Here is an 18917-nt window from a genome sequence, read left to right on the forward strand (position 1 = left end):
GGGATGGATGGAGGGAGGGAGGGGAGGATAGCTGAGTATCTTGAAGTTTTTATTTTTCGAAGCAATAGTTTCTCAATTCTCGCTGCAGAGTTCGATGTAAGTTTGGTTGAATTAATACTTTCCTATCACTCTTTTGTCCCTCTTTTTCGTGACCTTAGTTTCCCCTTCATTACCTCTCTCTGTCTTTCCTCCTTTCTCTCTCTCTCTCTCTCTCTCTCTCTCTCTCTCTCTCTCTCTCTCTCTCTCTCTCTCTCTCTCTCTCTCTCTCTCTCTCTCTCTCTCTCTCTCTCTCTCTCTCTCTCTCTCTCTCTCTCTCTCTCTGTCTTCTTTTCCCCATTTCCTTTTTAATTATGTTTCTCCTCCTCTTCCTTTTTCTCTTCCTTCTTTCCTGCTTTTAGTTTCTCCTTCATTACCTCTCCCTCTCCCTTTCTTCCTTTCTCTCTCTCTCTGTCCCTCTTTCTCCATATTCTTTTTAATTATGTTTCTCCTCCTCTTTCTTTTTCTTTTCCTTCTTTTCCTTCTCTTAGTTTCCTTCCTTCATTCCTCCTCCCTTTCCTCCTTTCTTGTTCCCCCCTTTCCTCCTTTCCTCCTTTCTCGTTCTTTCATCACCTTTCCCTTTCCTCGACTCAATATTTTCCTAACTTTTTTGTCCTTTTCCTTGATCTTAGTTTTTCCTTCATTACCTCTCATTTTCATCCTTTTCTCCTCTTTCTCTCTCTGTCTCTCTTTCTCCAGTTCCTTTTTAATTATGTTTCTCCTCCTCCTCCTTCTCCTTCTCTTCCTTCATTTTCTTGCTTTCCTTGTTTCCTTCATCACCTCTCCTTTCTCTCTCTTTCTCCCCATATCTTTCTTTCTTTATCTTCCTCCTCCTGGTCTTCCCCTTCTTCCTCTTCTTCCTTCTTTATTCACTTTATCATCCACTCCCTTCTGTTCTTCATTTCCTACTTTACCTCACTCCATAATTTCTTCTCCCGTCGTCCTTTCCTCCTCCTTCATTCCATTTTTTTTATTCCACTTCCTCCTCCTCCTCCTCCTCCTCCTCCTTCTTCTTCTCTTCCTTCCCTTCCTTCACACCTTATCCTCACTCTCATCCCCTACAATCTTTAATAGACTGAAAGATGAGAGAGAGAGAGAGAGAGAGAGAGAGAGAGAGAACAAAATAACTTAAGGAGTCTGCAAGAGGACGGTCAGAGAGAGAGAGAGAGAGAGAGAGAGAGAGAGAGAGTGATGATCGAACATTACCCTGATGGACACAAGAACCGCCCCAAACACTCAACCCAAGAAACACTCGAAGACAACACAATGGAACACTCTTGAGGGGAGACAAACACTGCTATTAAACACTTGAAAGAGACTCAGTAGTTCAAGGAAAGCAGAAGAATGTTACGACTTGTGTGTGAAACAGAAGGAGAAGGAGGAGAAGGAGATGGAGGAAAGGATATGGGAGGAGAGAAGAAAGAACGAAGGGAGAAGAAATTATGGAGTAAGGTAGAGTAGAAAATGAAGAACACAAGGAAATGGTGAAGGAAGAGAAGGAAGAAGAGATAAATCAAGAAGCGAACAGAGAGAGAGAGAGAGAGAGAGAGAGAGAGAGAGAGAGAGAGAGAGAGATGAAAAGAACAAAAACAAACAAACATAAGAACAGAGAAAGTGCAGAGAAAGTTTAAAGGAGGAAGCTCAAGAGTGGAATAAATGGAGGAGGAGGAGGAGGAGGAGGAGGAGGAGGAGGAGAGAGAGCATAAAACCAAATTTAGAGAGGAAAGGAAGACAGGTAGAAAGAAAGGAGAGAGAGAGAGAGAGATGAGGGGAAAGGGAAGTGGAGAGAGAGAATAGGAAGGAAGAGACATAGTAGCCGTGATAATGTAGGAGAGAGAGAGAGAGAACCAGGAGTCAAAAGTTCAAAAGAAAGTTAAGAGGCAAAAGAAGACGAAGAAAAGCAAGCAAGCGAGGAAGCGGAAGAGAAGGGAGAAGGAGGAGGGGGAGGAGGAGGAGGAGGAGGAGGAGGAGGAGGAAAGCAGGTGGGATGCAGCAAAGGATGGGAGAGAGGGAGATAAAGTTGAATGAGGGAGAGGTCAGGAGGAAAGGAGATAAAGGAGGAGGGAAGGAGGAGGGGAAGGAACGAATGAAGGAGAAGGAGAGAACAACAACAGTGGATCAAAACACAAGGAAGAAGGAGAGAAACACAGAAAAGGAGGAGGAGGAGGAGGAGGAGGAAACGAAGATTAAGATGGATGAAGGAGAGAGATTTAGAGAAGAAGAAGAAACAAGCAATAGAAAAATGAAAGAGAGATTAGGATGATGGAAGACATGGAGGGAGAGGAGAGAGAGCATAAAGATTAGAGAGAAAGAGTTGAGAAGAAGAAAGAAAAGAAAGGAAAGAAAAAAACAAACAGTAAAAGAGAGGTGAATGAGAGAGCAGAAAGGGAGAAGGCAAAAAGAGGAGAGATAAAATAAAGAAAGGAGAGAAAAAGAAAAGAAAAAAAGAATAAGAGAAATAAATGAGTAAAAAAAAGAGAAGGCAAGGAGAGGAGAGAGAGAGAGAGAGGAGAGAAAAAGTTAAGAAGGGAGGAGGAATAGGAGAGAAGGAATGGAGAGATGGAGAGAGGAAGGGAGGGAAGGAGAGAAACAGGCACTCACCAACAGAGTAAAAAATGAAGAACAAGAAAGAGGGAGGGAGGGAGAGGAGAGAGAAGGGAGAGAGGAAGGGAGAGAAGGAGAGAAACAGCCACCAACCAGCACTGTAAAGGATGAAGAAAAGGGAGAGAGGAGGAGGGAGAGGGGAGAGAGGGAAGAGAGAGGAAGGAGAGAAGGAGAGAAAAGGGAGAGAGGAAGGGAGAGAAGGAGAGAAACAGCCACCATCCAGCACAGTAAAGGATGAGGAACAGGGAGAGAGGGGAAGGGAGAGGGAAGAGAGAGGAAGGAGAAAAGGAGAGAAAAGGGAGAGAGGAAGGGAGAGAAGGAGAGAAACAGCCACCATCCAGCACAGTAAAGGATGAGGAACAGGGAGAGAGGGGAAGGGAGAGGAAGGAGAGGAAGGAGAGAAGGAGAAAAACAGCCCCCAACACAAGGTAGAGAAATCCCTTTGTGTAAATCTGAAAGACAAACTTTTCTTCCCTAATCCGCGAGGTGGTAGAATTACCTCGTAAATTATGGCCGAGAAAAACTCACCCCTTCTGCCTTTTCCTCCTTTTCTTTCCTTCTCTGACCTCTTCCTTTTTTTCTTCAACTCTTCCTCTTCTTCCTCATTTTCCACTTTTCTTAATTTCCTACTAATTCCATTCCATTAAGTATATCTCCTCACCCCTTCTGCCTTTTCCTCCTTTTCTTCTTTTCCCTCTCTGACCTATTTCTTTTTATTTTATTTTCCACCTCTTCCTCTTCTTCCTCCTTTTCCACTTTTCATAATTTCCTACTTTACTCCATTCTATAAAGTATCTCTTCGGCCTTTCCTTCTTTTTCCCTCTCCCTTTTTCCTCATTCTCTTTCTTTTCCACTTTCTCCTCCTCTTCCTCCTTTTACAATTTTCTTTATTTCCTTCTTTACTCCATTCTATAAAGTATCTCTTCGTCCTTTCCTTCTTTTTCCCTCTCCCTTTTCTTCCTTTCTTTTCTCCCTCAAATTCATTCTTTTTCTCCTTTTGCTCTTCCACTTTTCTTCTTTTTTTCCTCCTCATCCTTCTTTTGGCTTTCCACCTTCATTTATTTATTTTATTTATTTCTTCTATTCCCTTTTATGCCTATTCACCTTTTTTTCTACCTTTCTTCCTTTCTTCTTCGACATATTCCCTTTTTTTCTTGATTTCCCTATTTTTTCCCTTTTCCTCCTTTCCCTTACTTATTTTTTCACCTTTTCTCCCTTTTCTTCCTTTCTTTCTTCAACACTTTCCTTTTTCTTGCCTTTTCATCTTTTCTCTCAATTCTTTCTTCCTTTTCTTCCCTATCGTATTTTTCTTGCTTTTCCTTTTCCTTGTGTCTGTCTGTCTGTCTGTCTGTTTGTTTGTTCTCTCTCTCTCTCTCTCTCTCTCTCTCTCTCTCTCTCTCTCTCTCTCTCTCTCTCTCTCTCTCTCTCTCTCTCTCTCTCTCTCTCTCTCTCTCTCTCTCACCTTATCTTCACATTTTCCGCTCTATAATTTTCCCATCTCTTTTTTTTCTTTTATCCATATTTTTCTCGTTTCCTTCTCCTCTTTTATCTCTCCCATGCGCTCGGCCTTTCTCTCTCTCTCTCTCTCTCTCTCTCTCTCTCTCTCTCTCTCTCTCTCTCTCTCTCTCTCTCTCTCTCTCTCTCTCTCTCTCTCTCTCTCTCTCTCTCTCTCTCTTTGTACGTAACTCTCTTCATTATCTCTCTTCCCCATTTCATCAATAGTTTTTTTCTCATTTTTCTTTTTCTTTGTTGACCAGATTTGATTTTTCACTGATTTGTTTTCCTCCTCTCTCATTCTTTCTTCTTTTCCTCGTCCCTTCCTTCCTTCCTTCCTTCCTTCCTTCCTTCGCTTCATCCATCTTTACTGCCTCTTGCGTCCTTCCTTTTATCCTGCTTCACTTTTATGGTATTTCCTCTTCTTTCTTTCTCTTCTTTCTTCTTTTTCGTGCCACACTTTGTTATATTTTATTTACCTTATACTTTACTTTTTATTAGCTCGCCTTCCGCCTTTCCTTTCTCCCTCACATCTTTTTTTTTCATTTTTCTTCACTCCTACCTCTTCTCTTTTGGTCTTCGTTTCTTCCTCCTCTTTTTTTCCTTATTCTTTTTATCCCTTCTTTTCCCTCTCTCTTTCCTCTTTTCTCTTGGTCTTTCTCCTCTGTATTATATAATGTCTTGTTTCATACATTTTGCCTTCCTTATTTTTTTCCCTTTTTCCTCGCTCCTTCCTCTTCCCTTTTTGGTCATTTTCCCTTCTTTATTCTGTGTATTTCTTGCTCTCTCTTTTTCTTACGTCTCATTATCCTGCTTTTCCCAGTCATTCAGGATTTCCTTTCACTTTCCCTCGCTTTCCCTTTCTCTCCTGCCGGTTAAAGAGGTAAATGAGGGTAATTAGTGAAGGAAAGTAGATTTTAAACCAGCTATTATTATTTTCCTTATGTATATACTTGTACTCTTTTTCCTTTCCTTTTCCTACTTTTCTCAGTCATCCAGGTTTCCCTTCTACTTTTCCTCTCCCTTAATCAGTTAGGGAATTATTTTATATATATACTCTTACACTTTTCCTTTCCTTTTCTTTTTCCGTCTTTCCCCAGTCATTCAGGATTACCTCTCACTTTCTCTTCCTCTCCTTTCCCTTTCTCTCCCTCCAGGTAAAGAGCCTAATGAGGGCAATTAGTGAGGGCAAATACCCGTCTCATTAAACATCGGCGACGAATAATTATTTCCCATCCGGTGACACACGCAAACCTTCAGTGTGTGTGTGTGTGTGTGTGTGTGTGTGTGTGTGTGTGTGTGTGTTTCCTTGTTGCATTGCCTTTCTAATTCTGTCTCTGCCTTGCTTCCTTTATTTGTATTTCATTCCTCTTAAATAATGCACAGAGAGAGAGAGAGAGAGAGAGGGAGAGAGGGAGAGCGAGAGAGCGAGAGCAAGAGAAGGAGAGAGAGAGAATGAGTTAAGGTATGTCTGGTCACTTTGCAAGCCCGGCACACGAGGAGTAGGAGGAGAGAGAGCAGGTGTGTGCGTGTGTGCCCACTGAGAGAGACTAATGCAAGTGTCAGGCCAGGAATCATTCATTACCTGAGAGAGAGAAGGGAAGGGACTTTCTCTCTCTCTCTCTCTCTCTCTCTCTCTCTCTCTCTCTCTCTCTCTCTCTCTCTCTCTCTCTCTCTCTCTCTCTCTCTCTCTCTCTCTCTACCATTAAATCTATCTGTATCTAGTCGTATACATCTGTTTTTCTATTCATCTGTATCTATCTACTTGTCAGGTATCTGTGTGTGTGTGTGTGTGTGTGTGTGTGTGTGTGTGTGTGTGTGTGTGTGTGTGTGTGTGTGTGTTGCACTCTGTTATACATATATGCTTTCCTGCTGACTTTTTTTTTTTCTCTTTCTCTAAGTCAGTATTAGCATTTGAATGTGTGCTGTTACTATGTTTATATTATTATTGTTATTATTATTATTATTATTATTATTATTATTATTATTATTATTATTATTATTATTATTATTATTATTATTATTATTATTATTATTATTATTATTATTATTATTATTATTATTATTATTATTATTATACTAGTTTAAATTCAAATACCCGTCCGAATAATATCACTACTACTAATAATACGCCGTTGCAATATAAGATGTGGCGAATATTGCAATGTTAAAGTTTTCGCAGGAGTATTTGGAAGCACACATCAATATTATAACGTAAACAAAAGCTACACGTTAAGGCAAAACCAAAGCAAGTATAATAATAAAAAAAAACATACTTCATTTCAATAGGAGGCTTACAAAATCATACCAGGTCATAAAGCAGCGGTTAGGATGCTTTAAGTTTGTGCATTTCAACATATGGGAAATCATAATACTGGGTCGGGTCAAAGCTCTCCGTTGAATGTGGGTCAGCGGCACGTGAAGAGCGAGGTTCCGAACACTAAGCGGCATAAATTGGCTGTGATGTCGGATTTAATAGAGTTTTGTGACTGTTTATGCGGAAGGATGAGTTTTATTCCGTATTTAATTCCAACTAAATGATTAATAAATGATACTGCGGAGTGACAAAGGGATGAAGGTAACGAGTGATTGACAATGGTGACGGAGGTGATAATGATATACTTTTATTATGGCGAGGGGAAACATTACCGTGATATTAGTCAAAGCAGTGCGATCAGAACGTTAGTAAGTGCATTAGTGGAACGTTTTGATTAATTTTTTTTTTTTTTTTTTTTTTTACAGCAAAGGAGACAGCTCAAGGGCACAAAAAAGTAAACATTAATAAAAAAAAAAGCCCGCTACTCGCTGCTCCTAAAAAGAATCCAAAGAGTTGTGGTGTGATGATCAAACTTATTCTTAAACGTGGCGGTCTATGTATTGAAACTGTAATAACTTCCTCTGTTGAATACTAGGGGCCGCTTTCACAGTCGTTTTGTTTGTTTTGATGGTTACCAATGGCTGTTATTGCCGCTATAGTATTTCCACGTAAAACTGGCCGATGGGGTAGTGGCGGCTGCGGGGTTAGCCTTGCCCCGCACCTTGCCACACACTCTCAACACCTCTCGCCTCTTCTGCAGCCTCCACTACCCCATAGGCCAGTTTCACGTGGAAAGCTATAGAGTCGATCGGCGCCATTAGTAACGATCAAAACGAACAAAGTGACTGTGAAAGCGGCCCTAGATCTGTTTTGTCGGGTTCCTCTTTCTGTCACTCATAAGTTTAAAATATTGTAATCAGGTATTTTTAGACACTTCCGCCTCCCACATCAACTATTTTCAAAGGCCAAAAAGGAGGTCAGTCGGGTTCTCATGAGTGCCTCTTTAGGTTCACGGTACAGCAGGAGGGTCACACTACCTCTAGGGTCATAAAACTACCATCCCTGGAAGTGGCCGCCTACGAAAGCCTTGTCAAATGTGTGCACCTGGGCATTGAAATGTTTAAGAATACGGCTCTGAAAGTGGCATTAGTCAACACCGTGAGATCAGGAAGTTACCAAGTGCACTAATGAAAAGTTTTGACTGGTCGTGGTGTAGTAGTGATGTAAACTATTTATAATCGTGGGGGTCTATAAATGGCATCACCAGAGGATCAATTCACTGATCAAACATAACTTTCGAAGTAATTATAACTCGGATGTACATTATTGATAAGTTATAATTGGTATTGAGTCGTGGTGTGCTGGTTTAACGTATTCATAAACCTGACGGTCTATGTGGCATTATCAGAGGAACGGTTCACTGATTAAACATAACATTGGCAGTAATTATAACTTTGGTAAGTACCGCAATATACGTGTTAATGATTAAGTTTCCTCTATCGACATATATGAATTGTGATTAGGTTCATTCACTGATTCTGATTCATAATTTCATCAATATAATACGGTTATCATAGGACCTTTTTTTTTATAATTCACAACGACTTAAGCTTTGTAAACAGATAAACGTATTAGTAGCAGTTTTTCCTCCAATAATATGAATAGTAATCAGGTTTACTCACTGATTTTGATTCATAACTACATCAACATTATATACGGCGAGCATATGACTTTTTTTTATTCAGAACGAGAAATGTGCATCGCAGAATATTACACATTAGCTTTGGACACTGATAAACGTATTGGTGATAATGTTTCCCATAGCAATAATAATAACAATAGTAAGCTTGATTTTGATCCATAACTTTATCAATACGGTTACGATATGACTTTTTTGTATGAAACGAGAAAAGTGCATCGCTGAATAATTATAATATGCACAGACGCTGGAACTTTTGATGTCGTTCCAGGCTTCAGAATTATTAGTCCCCTTGATGCTAGTTCGAGTGTTTTAACATTACATTTACGTCAGAAAACACTCGCGTTGCTGTTGACGTTCCCGGGAGAGTCCGTTGGTTAAGCGGTTTTGTGTGGATTAAATTCTTATTATTTTAGTCTGCCTTTGCATGCGTGGCGTTCTTCCTTAATGGAGCGAGGTCTCAGGTGTAGGAAATTCATCAGCCTCAGCGTAAGACAAGAGTAAGCCTTCAGCCATGCCTCGGGAGAATCGCCAGATGCTCAGGTTAATGGGAAATGTCTCTTAAGGCAAACTAATGCACGAGAAGGCCCGGGAAGTGAATGAGTGTGATTACTAAGCGAACGGAGAGTTTAACGGAAAACAAAGTGGAGGCAATCAATTGAGAGAGACGTGGAGAGATAAACAATACAAGGAAGAGATAAAGAGTAAAGCAAGGAGTGGAGGCAGTCACTAAAGAGAAACATGGAGAGAGAGAGACAATAAGACGGAGAGATAAATGAGAAAGAAGAGAGTAGAAGCAATTACTAAAGAGAGACATGGAGAGATAAACAATAGAAAGGAGAGAAAAGCAATGAAACAGAGTGAAGAGATGAAGAGATAGACAGTAAAACGGAGAGAGAAACATTAAAACCTAGTGGAGAGATAAAAGGAGAGCTAAGCAATGAAGCAAAAAGTGGAGAGATGGAGAGATAAAAAAAGTAGAGATAGACAATAAAACAAGGAGTAAATCTTAGCATAGTGCAGAAAAAAGGCTAAATATAAATAGTATAGAAAAAAAAAAGGCTTAGGGTGAACAGAGAACGAGGCAACACTAACAGGGTAATGGGGACCGTCTCTAAAGGGCTAAAGGGCGCTAAAGGTCAATTGTCCAAGGTATAAAAATGGTATTAATGGTACAAAAATGGTATAAATGGTACAAAAATGGTATGAATGGTACAAAAATGGTATAATTGGTACAAAAATTGGTATAAATGGTACAGCAAATGGTATAAATGGTACAAAAATTGGTATAAATGGTACAGCAAATGGTATAAATGGTACAAAAATTGGTATAAATGGTACAAAAAATGGTATAAATGGTACAAAAAGTGGTATAAATGGTACAGCAAATGGTATAAATGGTTCAAAAATGGTATAAATGGTACAAAAATTGTATAAATGGTAAAAAATGGTATAAATGGTACACAAATGGCATAAATGGTACAAAAATGGTATAAATGGTACAAAAGTGGTATAAATGGTACAAAAATGGCATAAATGGTACAAAAAAGGTATAAATGGTACAAAAAAAGGTATAAATGGTACAAAAATGGTATAAATGGTACACAAACGGAATTAATCGTATAGAAATGCTATTAAAAAGGCAAAGGGTGAACACAAAACGAGGCAACACATTAACAAGAGCAATGGGAGGGCCGTCGCTAAGGGGCCAAAGCTTCCTAAAGGGTGCATTAGAGTTAAGAGAGAAAGAAAACACGCCCGGGCAAGCAGCGACGTAGTTTGTTCGGCGTCCAACGAGCTAATGGGCTTAATCAGAGTTTTCCCTCGCGCCTAAATGCATCCCATCACCTCCATTAAAGGCGCTGCTCGAACCACACCTGGAATAAACGCCACAATTTCCTCTTTCGCGTGTTGGGAAGTAAAATTCATAAGTACGAGAAAGCGTCGAATGAAGAGTTGGTTTCGAAGTGGTTGCATAATTATGACCAGACGGGGAAGACCGCCACAGTTTCATTTCACGTGTTGGGAAAGAAAAGAAAGTGGATAAAAGGGAAGGAAAGTAGAGGGAAATAAGCAGAAGGTATATTAAACAGGAAAGGAAGTAGAGGGAATGGAAGGAAAGTGGAAGAAAGTGGATAAAAGGGAAGGAAAGTTTAGTAGAAGAAAGTGGAGAAAAAAGGAAGGGAAGTAGAAGGAAGCGAAGGCAAGTCAAGAAAGTAGATAAAAGGGAAGGCAAGTAGGTGAAAGTAAGTAGATGAAAGTGGAGAAATAGGAAGGGAAGTAGAGGGAAGTGGAGGAAAGTGGAAGAAAATGAATGAAAGGGAAGAAAAAAGGGGAAGAAAATGGATAAAAGAAGAAGTGGAGGAAGAGGAAGGGAAGTAGAGGGAAGTGGAGGAAAGTGGAAGAAAATGGATAACAGGGAAGGAAAGTAGAGGAAAGTACGAAAGTGAATAAAAAAGGAAGGGAGGTAGAGGGAAGTGGAGGAAAGTGGAGGAAAGTGAATGAAAGGGAAGGAAAAAGGGGAAGAAATTGAACAGAAGTGGAGAAAGGTAGAAGAAAAACCAGGATAGAGAGTGTCGACAAAGAAAATATATTACCTATGAGAAACTGTGTAGTCAAAAGGTGAATTCAAACTCGGGTGCTTGTAACCAGACAGCACAGCGAAGAGCAAAGAGCAGCAAAGCGGATTGTTGGAGTATTTACGTGTATTTATATTTTCTCTATACCCCAGAAAGCTTATTGAATGTGTCGAAAGTCTGAAAGAACGTAGCAATCTCTGAGGGAGGCGGTTGTGAGTCCGTTTTCCATTCTGACTCGACTGCCGAAACACGAAACATTAAAATAAGTTCAGCATAAAGACCGACCTGTTTTGAAATTAAATGTGTATCTTACAAAGTGCGTCGTAAGTATTAGCAGGCAAGTGGAGGTAGTACAGGAGGAGGAAGGAGAAGAGGAGGAGGAGGAGGAGCACTGTGGCGTATCATTAGTTCAGTTTCTCATTAGTTCGGGTCATAAGACTTTACAATACTGCAGTAATTAGCGCTGCAGTGGACGTCATGTCAATACAACTATTTTTTTTTTCTTGCAGTCGAGGCTTGGTTGGGTATGAGAACGTTTTTTTTTACAGCAAAGGAGTCAGTTCAAGGGCATAAAAAAGGAAACAAATATAAAAAAAAAAAGCCCAAAAGTCACTGCTCCTGTGAAGAGTTAAAGGAGTGGCCGAAAGATAGGTTGATTTGGGTTGAGGTAAGGAGGGTTGATTTGGGTTGGGTTGGGGTTGAGTTGAGTTAGGATGGGTTAAGATGAGGAAGGTTTGAGTTAGGTTAGGTTAAGTTAGATTGAGTTGAGGAGGGTAGGAGGATAGTAATTCTCTCTCTCTCTCTCTCTCTCTCTCTCTCTCTCTCTCTCTCTCTCTCTCTCTCTCTCTCTCTCTCTCTCTCTCTCTCTCTCTCTCTCTCTCTCCCCGAGGCAATAAACCAAGAGGGTGACAGGGAAAAGGTGTAAATTCTTCTCGTGCCGTTCAAACACAGTGTTGGAACTTATTTTGTGTGTTTGTGTAGCCGAGATCTTTTAGCTACGTTCTCTTGGTCCACACACACACACACACACACACACACACACACAGGCACAGGGGTGGGTTAAGTACATTATAATTCTATCAGACGCATCAAAGGTTTCAGACAATCTCTCATTAACAGCAACATTCGGGAGTCAGTCAGCCAGTCAGTCAGTCAGTCAGTCCGTCAGTCATGGATTCCCTTATTCCAACACTAATTCATTTACTCTCTCACTCATTCCTCTCGAGTTGCTTCAATCATCCTCGTTGCCTCGCATTTATCATTCTCTCCTCCTCCTCCTCCTCCTCCTCTCCTCTTCCCCCTCCTCCCCTTCACTTAGGTTCTAATTCTCCTTAATCAGAGTCTTTAATTCTCCTTCCTCACCCTGACTTTTAAATTTCCACACACGGTCCAATTTTTCTCCTTTTTCCTGCCTTCCTTTCCTTCCTTCGTCTATTTTTTTCCTCAGAGAGATCTCCGTTTTTCTCCTTCCCCTCCTTTTTTTTTACCTTCCTTCCTTTTAAATTTCCACACACGGTCCAATTTTTCTCCTTTTTCCTGCCTTCCTTTCCTTCCTTCGTCTATTTTTTTCCTTAGAGATATCTCCATTTTCCTCCTTCTGCTCCTCCTTTTACCTTCCTTCCTTCTTCCTATTCTTCCTTAATTAATAGATTCCCCCCTTTTCCTTCTCCTCTTCCTCCTCCTCCTCTTTCTCCAGTACCGTTTTCTCTTCCCACTTTCTCCTCATCCATCACTTTATCTTCCACTTTATCCTCTCACTTCTTTTTTTACAACACTTTTTTTCTCTTTAATTTCTCTTTACCGCGGTCCCCTTTCGTCCACTTTTACCCTTTTCCTCCTTTTTTATTCTTTCCTTCTCTTCCTTCCTTTTTATCCTTCAACACATTTTCATTTCGTTCCCTTTCCTCCTTTCCTTCTCTTATCCTTTTTTTATTTCTAGCTTCCTTTCCTTCCTCTCTTTGATCTGTTGCTCCCCCTCCTCCTCCTCCTCCTGCTTCTCTTCCTCCTCCTCCTCCTCCTTCTCTTCCTCCTTCTCCTCTTCCTCCTCCTCCTCCTCCCCTCTCATTTCCTCCCTTCCACACCTCTCATTTCTTTCTGTCACTGTAATTCACCACTTCGAGTGTTTTCCAATTTTGTTATGGGAACTCTGCTGTACGTCTGCCCGTGTGTGCTTTGTCTCTGTCTGTCTGTCTGTCTCTGTTTGTCCATCTGTCTGTCTGTGTCTATATGTTTGTCAATCTCCGTCATTTTTACTTTTGTTTTTTTCCATTAGGTTTAATATGCTTTTATTTTTCGTTACTAATGTTATTTGAAATGCATTAGTGTGTGTGTGTGTGTGTGTGTGTGTGTGTGTGTGTGTGTGTGTGTGTGTGTGTGTGTGTGTGTGTTTTGTGGGAGTGTGTGCTAGCCCATTTCTCTCTCTCTCTCTCTCTCTCTCTCTCTCTCTCTCTCTCTCTCTCTCTCTCTCTCTCTCTCTCTCTCTCTCTCTCCTAAGCACCTCCATAACGTTCCAAATCTGTTCTCTTTGTGGTTTCAGCCGCAGCTCTGCATCCACTTCCGCTTTCTCTCTCTCTCTCTCTCTCTCTCTCTCTCTCTCTCTCTCTCTCTCTCTCTCTCTCTCTCTCTCTGATTCGCATGTTTTCTCTTGAATATTTCGTTTTTACATTCATTCATCACTTCCAGACTCCTTCCTCCTCCTCCTCCTCCTCCTCCTCCTCGTCCTCCTCTTCCTCCTCTTCCATCTTCCCTCCGGCTCAGTTTCGGCGTGGAATGTAATCTTTGACGTCAGTAAGTGTTTCCTTCTCCTCCTTTCTCCTCCTTTTTCCTCCTTTCTCTTCCTCTCTTGTTCCTTTTCTCTGTTGGGTATCCTCCTCCTCCTCCTCTCTTCTGTCTCCTGTTCTTTTTTTTCTCTTACCTCTTTTTTTTCTTCTTCGTTTTCCTCCTTTTCTCTTTTTTCTCTTATTTTTCTTTTTTCTTCTTCTTTCTGATCATCTTTACTATTTTCTTTCTCTTCTATCTCCTGTTCTTCTTATCCTCGTCCTTATATTTATTTTTTTCTCTTTGTTTTCTTTTCTTTCCCTTTTTCTTCTTTTCTTATTATTTTTGATCTTCACTTTCTTTTACTATCATACTTTTATCCTCCCGTTTCTCCTATTTTTCTATTCTTTCTCTCCGTTCATTCCTCGTGTTTTTTTCATTTTTTTCTTATCCCTCCTTCTCCTTCTTTTCCCGATCAGTTTTCCTTCCTTTAATTTTCTCTTTTCCTCCTTTTTCTTTGCCTTATTTTCCCTTTCCCTGCGTTTATTTTCATCTATGTTTCCTGCTTTTCATTTTCTACCTCTTTTCTTTCTTTTCATCAGGTTCTTTTCTTTGTTTTTCTTTTCATGCGTTTGTCTTTTTATCCTTTCCATTTTCTTCTCATTTTTTTTATTTGCTTCACTTCCATCGTTCTTTCTCTCCTTTCCCTCATTTTCTTCTCCTTGGTTTGTTCTTTTCTTTCTTCTTCTTCGTGTTTCCCCTCCTTGTTCTTTTGCCTTTATTTCTTCTTTTATTTTCTTTCCCTCAACTTTCCTTTGTCTGTGTTCCTTCTTTTTCCTTCTCCCCTTTCCGTGGTATTTCTTGCCTCTTCCTTGTTCGTGTCTCACTTGCTTATGTTTTCTCCTCTTTCTTCTTTTCTCTTTCTTTCTTAGTTGTTTCTTGTGTGTTTTCTGGCTTTCTCTTCTTCGTTTTCAGCCGCTTCTGTGTTCTCTTCTCTTGCTCTTGTTCTTTATCATTTACTTTTGTTTTCTCTTCTCTTGTCTTCTCTTATTCGCCCTCCTTTGGTTATGTTTTCTCTCTTCTCTTCTCTTTTATGTTTTCAGTCGCTTTTATGTTCTCTTCTTCTTTTCTTCGCTCTCAGTCACGCAGTAGCTTAGTATCCGTTCTCTTCTCCTCTTCTTCTCTTCCTTGTTTTCTCAGTCTCCTCTCGTGTGTTCTCTCTTCGTTTTCGTCTTCTGTCTCCCATTAAAACTTCCTGATGGTTCTCATTATTGTTTGTTGCCGCAGAATTTCATGTTTGCACACACACCCACACACACACCCACACACACTCTCTCTCTCTCTCTCTCTCTCTCTCTCTCTCTCTCTCTCTCTCTCTCTCTCTCTCTCTCTCTCTCTCTCTCTCTCTCTCTCTCTCTCTCTCTCTCTCTTCCTCCTCTACTCCTACCATCACTACTACTGCTACTACTTCTACTACTACCACCATCACCACCACTACTACTACTACTACTACTACTACTACTACTTCGGGCATATTCTTTCTTGTTTTCTCTCTTTTTCTCCATTCTTATTCCCTCCCTTAATGGTTATCTCCTTTCTATTCATTGCTTTCCCTACGACCTGCTACTTACATTTCCATATTCCGTTCCTTTGTTCCCCCTTTATCGCGTGTTGCCTCTCCCTCTTCATTTCCCTCTCGTTTATTCAGTATTCTTCCACCTCATTTAATTTTATCGCGTGTGCCTGCACCATCTTGCCCTTCCTATTCAGTTCCTTTCGGCAATTTCTTCCCCATTTCTTCCTTTCTCTTCTCGAATTGGGTCGTTATTGCCTCCTGATTCTCTCTCTTTCTCTCGCTCTCTCTCTGTCTCTTTTATCTATCGCTATCTCTCTATCTCTCTATCTATCTATCTGTCTGTGGTCTGTATATCTATGTAAATCTGTGCAGCTCTCATTCTGTACCTCATTTTTTTTTATGATAGTACATCCATATTTTTTTTTCTTTTTTTTTTCCTTTCTCCATGATAGTACATCCATATTTTTTTCCCCTTTTCTTAACGTTTCTCATCCACCGTCTTCATGGCCTTCCTTCCTACTCAACAGAACTTTTCTTTTTCATTTACGTCATTTAGTCTCCCTTTTCCTTCCTCGCCCTATCTCTCCCACTCTCTCTCCGTTCTTTTTATCCTTTCCTCCACTTCTCCCTCCCTTCCTCCTGCGTTTTCTCCCTCCGATGGTTCATTTAGTCTCCCTTATCCTTCCTCGCCCAATCTCTCCCACTCTCTCCGTTCTTTTCATCCTTTCCTCCACCTCTCCCTCCCTTCCTCCTGCTTTTTCTCCCTCCAATGGTTCTCTCGTCTTCACACAATACCTTAATCTGTTTGCTCTGATCAAATCCTATTCTCTATCGCCGCCTACGTACCATTTTCTTTGAAGTGGTCATCGGGTAACTCCATTCCCTTTGTGCTCTGCGTCGACATGTCAGATTGATATATATTTTTCCTATTCAGTGGCGCAAGTCTATTCACTGTTGTTATTACTTTTCATTCCGGTTTTTAGTTTATGTTAGTGTTGTGGACTTGTTTGGGGTTATGTATGTTTTCTGGTTTAGTGTTTTCTTTTATTTTTTGCTTATTTCTTTCTTTTGGTTTTGTTTAGAGAGCGAACTTGTGGGTGAGAAGGTCTGGTTATTATTTATTTTTTATCTATTTAATGTTGCAAATCTGTATTATTATTATTATTATTATTATTATTATTATTATTATTATTATTATTATTATTATTATTATTATTATTATTATTATTATTATTATTATTACTCATCATTCCAGTTTTATTTTTAATATTGTCGACTTACTATTCCTGCCAACAATTTTCGGCTTATTTTTTTTTCTGGCAACTATTTTTTTTGTGATTTTTTTTTCTGGTAACTATTTTCGGCTTTTTGTGATATTTTTTCTGGGAACTATTTTTGTTTTTTTTTGTGATTTTTCTTCTGGTAACTATTTTCGGCTTTTTGTGATTTTTTTTCTGGCAACAATTTTCGTCTTTTTGTGATTTTTTCTGGCAACTATTTTCGGCTTTTTGTGAGTTTTTTTTCTGGCAACAATTTTCGGCTTTTTGTGATTTTTTCTGGGAACTATATTCGGCTGTGATTTTTTTTCTAGCAACAATTTTCGGCTTTCTGTGATTTTTTTCCTAGCAACAATTTTCGGCTTTCTGTTATTTTTTTTCTAACAACAATTTTCGGCTTTCTGTGATTTTTTTTCCTTAGTTTCGATTTTCTGTTTTGTTTTTCTTGAAGGAGCGAAGGTTCGTTTTCAGCATCACAAATCTTTATCCTCATCATTCATTGTCATTCCACTTCTTTTTATATTTACTTTTTCACTTGCTATCTGACTCTGCACGTTATCGGTTTGGTGTGTTTTTCTTTCTCTTTATTTTGATTTCTATTTTTGGTTCTGTCGAAGTAGCGAAGCGGGCGTGTGTGTGTGTTTGTGTGTTTGGCGCCATACCCATGCTCGTTAATTTATGTTGTGTGTCCTCCCGACTCGTGTTTGCTGCCTGTTTGTGTGTGTGTGTGTGTGTGTGTGTGTGTGTGTGTGTGAGCCGAGCCGTGCTGTTTTTGTTTTTTTGCTCGTGTTTGCTCTTCCGTGTTTTTTTCCCCTCTTTTCACATACCTCCACGTACGTCAAGGAAAATTTATGTTCGTCTCTGTTTACCGGATCTGTTTGTGTGTGTGTTTGTGTGTGTCAGTGTTTGTGTGTTTGTTTGTTCTGGTTTTCCACGTTCTTTCACTTACTTTCCTTTCCTTTCGTTTCCTTTTATTCAGTATCTTCCATTTTTCTTCACTTTCCTATACTTTCTTTCTCTTTTTTTTAACCTTATGTTCTTTTCTGTTTACCATATCTCTTTGTGCGGGTCCGTGTAGGTGTGTGTGTTGGTGTGTGTGTGTGTGTGTGTGTGTGTGTGTGTGTGTGTGTGTGTGTGTGTGTGTGTGTGTGTATTTGTTTGGGGGTTCCTTTCTCTCTTCCTGTTTTTTATCTTCCTGGTTGGGTTTGTCCGTAACTTGTTTCTCTCGATTTACATGTTTTTCTCTTTGTGTGTCTGGATCTAACCCGCCCCTGTCTGTCTGTTAGTGTGTACATGTGTTTGTGTGTGGGTGTGTGTGGGTGTGTAGTGGCGATGTTATGTGTGTGTGTGTGTGTGTGTGTGTGTGTGTGTGTGTGTGTGTGTGTGTGTGTATTGCCTCCCGTTTTATTATTGTTAACTAATTGTATGTCTCTCTCTCTCTCTCTCTCTCTCTCTCTCTCTCTCTCTCTCTCTCTCTCTCTCTCTCTCTCTCTCTCTCCAGCGAGCTAAACAAATGGCTGAGCGGATTCCGATGAAGGTTTGGGCAGCGACGAGGCCTGACGCGGGCTAAGTAATGGCTGGGTGGAGGCGGAGGAAAGTGGAAGAACCTGGAGGAGAGCGGAGGAAAGTGGAGGTAAGTGGAGGAAAGTGGAGTAGAATAGAAATGGATAGAAGTGAAGGAAAGTGGAAGGAAGTGGATTGAAGTAGAGGAGTTGAGGATAAAAAGTTGAGGACAGTGGGATAGAGGGAATTTAAGTGGAGAAAAGTGGAGGAAAGTATAAAGAAAACAATGGAGGAAAGTGGAGAGGAGTGAAGGAGAGGGGAGAAAAACAGAGGAAAGAGGAAAAAAAGGGATAACAGTCAAGGAAAGTAGAGAAAAGTAGAGTAAAAGTGAAGAAAGTGGAGAAAAAGAAAAGGGAAGGGAAGGAAAGTAGACCAAAGTGGAGGAGAGTGAAAATAAAGTGAAGGAAAATGGAAGACAATCGATGGAGAGTAGAAGAATGAAGGAAAGGAGATGAAACGAAGAATGAAAGAAAAGAGAAGAAAGGAAAAGGAAGAGAGGTGGACGAAAAGGAGGATATCGGAGAAAAGTGGAGAGTGGAAGAAAAGTAGAAAAGTAATTGGAGGGAAATACAGGAGGAACAAGAGTGAAATTAATGTAGCTGGAGAGAAACAAAGAAAGAGAAGAAGAAGTGAGGGAGAAGGGAATGAACTTGACGTGAAAGAAAATAGAAAGAGAGAGAGAGAGAAAAAGAGAGATTACGGTAAAAAGAGATAATTATCGGAAGAAACAGAAAAAACAACCTAGCAAAAAAAAGTTCAGGGAAGGAAGCGTGGAGGAAATTAGGTGCAAGGAAGGAAGGGAGGGAAGGAAAATGTTAGGGAAGGGAGAGACGGAGGCACATAAAGAGAGAAATGAAAGGAGAGGAGGAGAAGGAGGAGGAGGAAGAGTGTGCAGAGAGGAGGATGAAGGTAGAGATATGGTGTAATGAGGAGATGGAGGAGGAGGAGGAGAGAAGAAAGGAGGAGAGAAGAAAGGAGGAGGAGGAAGAGTGTGGAGGAAAGTAAAGCTGAAAAA

The 18917-nt window shown here is 40.2% G+C and overlaps 1 long non-coding RNA gene across 1 annotated transcript in view; it reads left to right on the forward strand.

Annotated features, from left to right (window-relative positions):
* LOC126985695 (uncharacterized) overlaps nt 1–18917 on the forward strand; it is a 106833-nt gene that overhangs the window by 21731 nt on the left and 66185 nt on the right. The window contains exon 2 of the long non-coding RNA XR_007738931.1: nt 17841–17972. This is a non-coding gene — a long non-coding RNA (uncharacterized LOC126985695). The remainder of the gene's footprint in view (nt 1–17840; nt 17973–18917) is intronic.

The sequence above is a fragment of the Eriocheir sinensis genome, chromosome 5 (genome assembly GCF_024679095.1).
Source record: "Eriocheir sinensis breed Jianghai 21 chromosome 5, ASM2467909v1, whole genome shotgun sequence".
In the NCBI taxonomy this organism is placed as follows: domain Eukaryota; kingdom Metazoa; phylum Arthropoda; class Malacostraca; order Decapoda; family Varunidae; genus Eriocheir; species Eriocheir sinensis.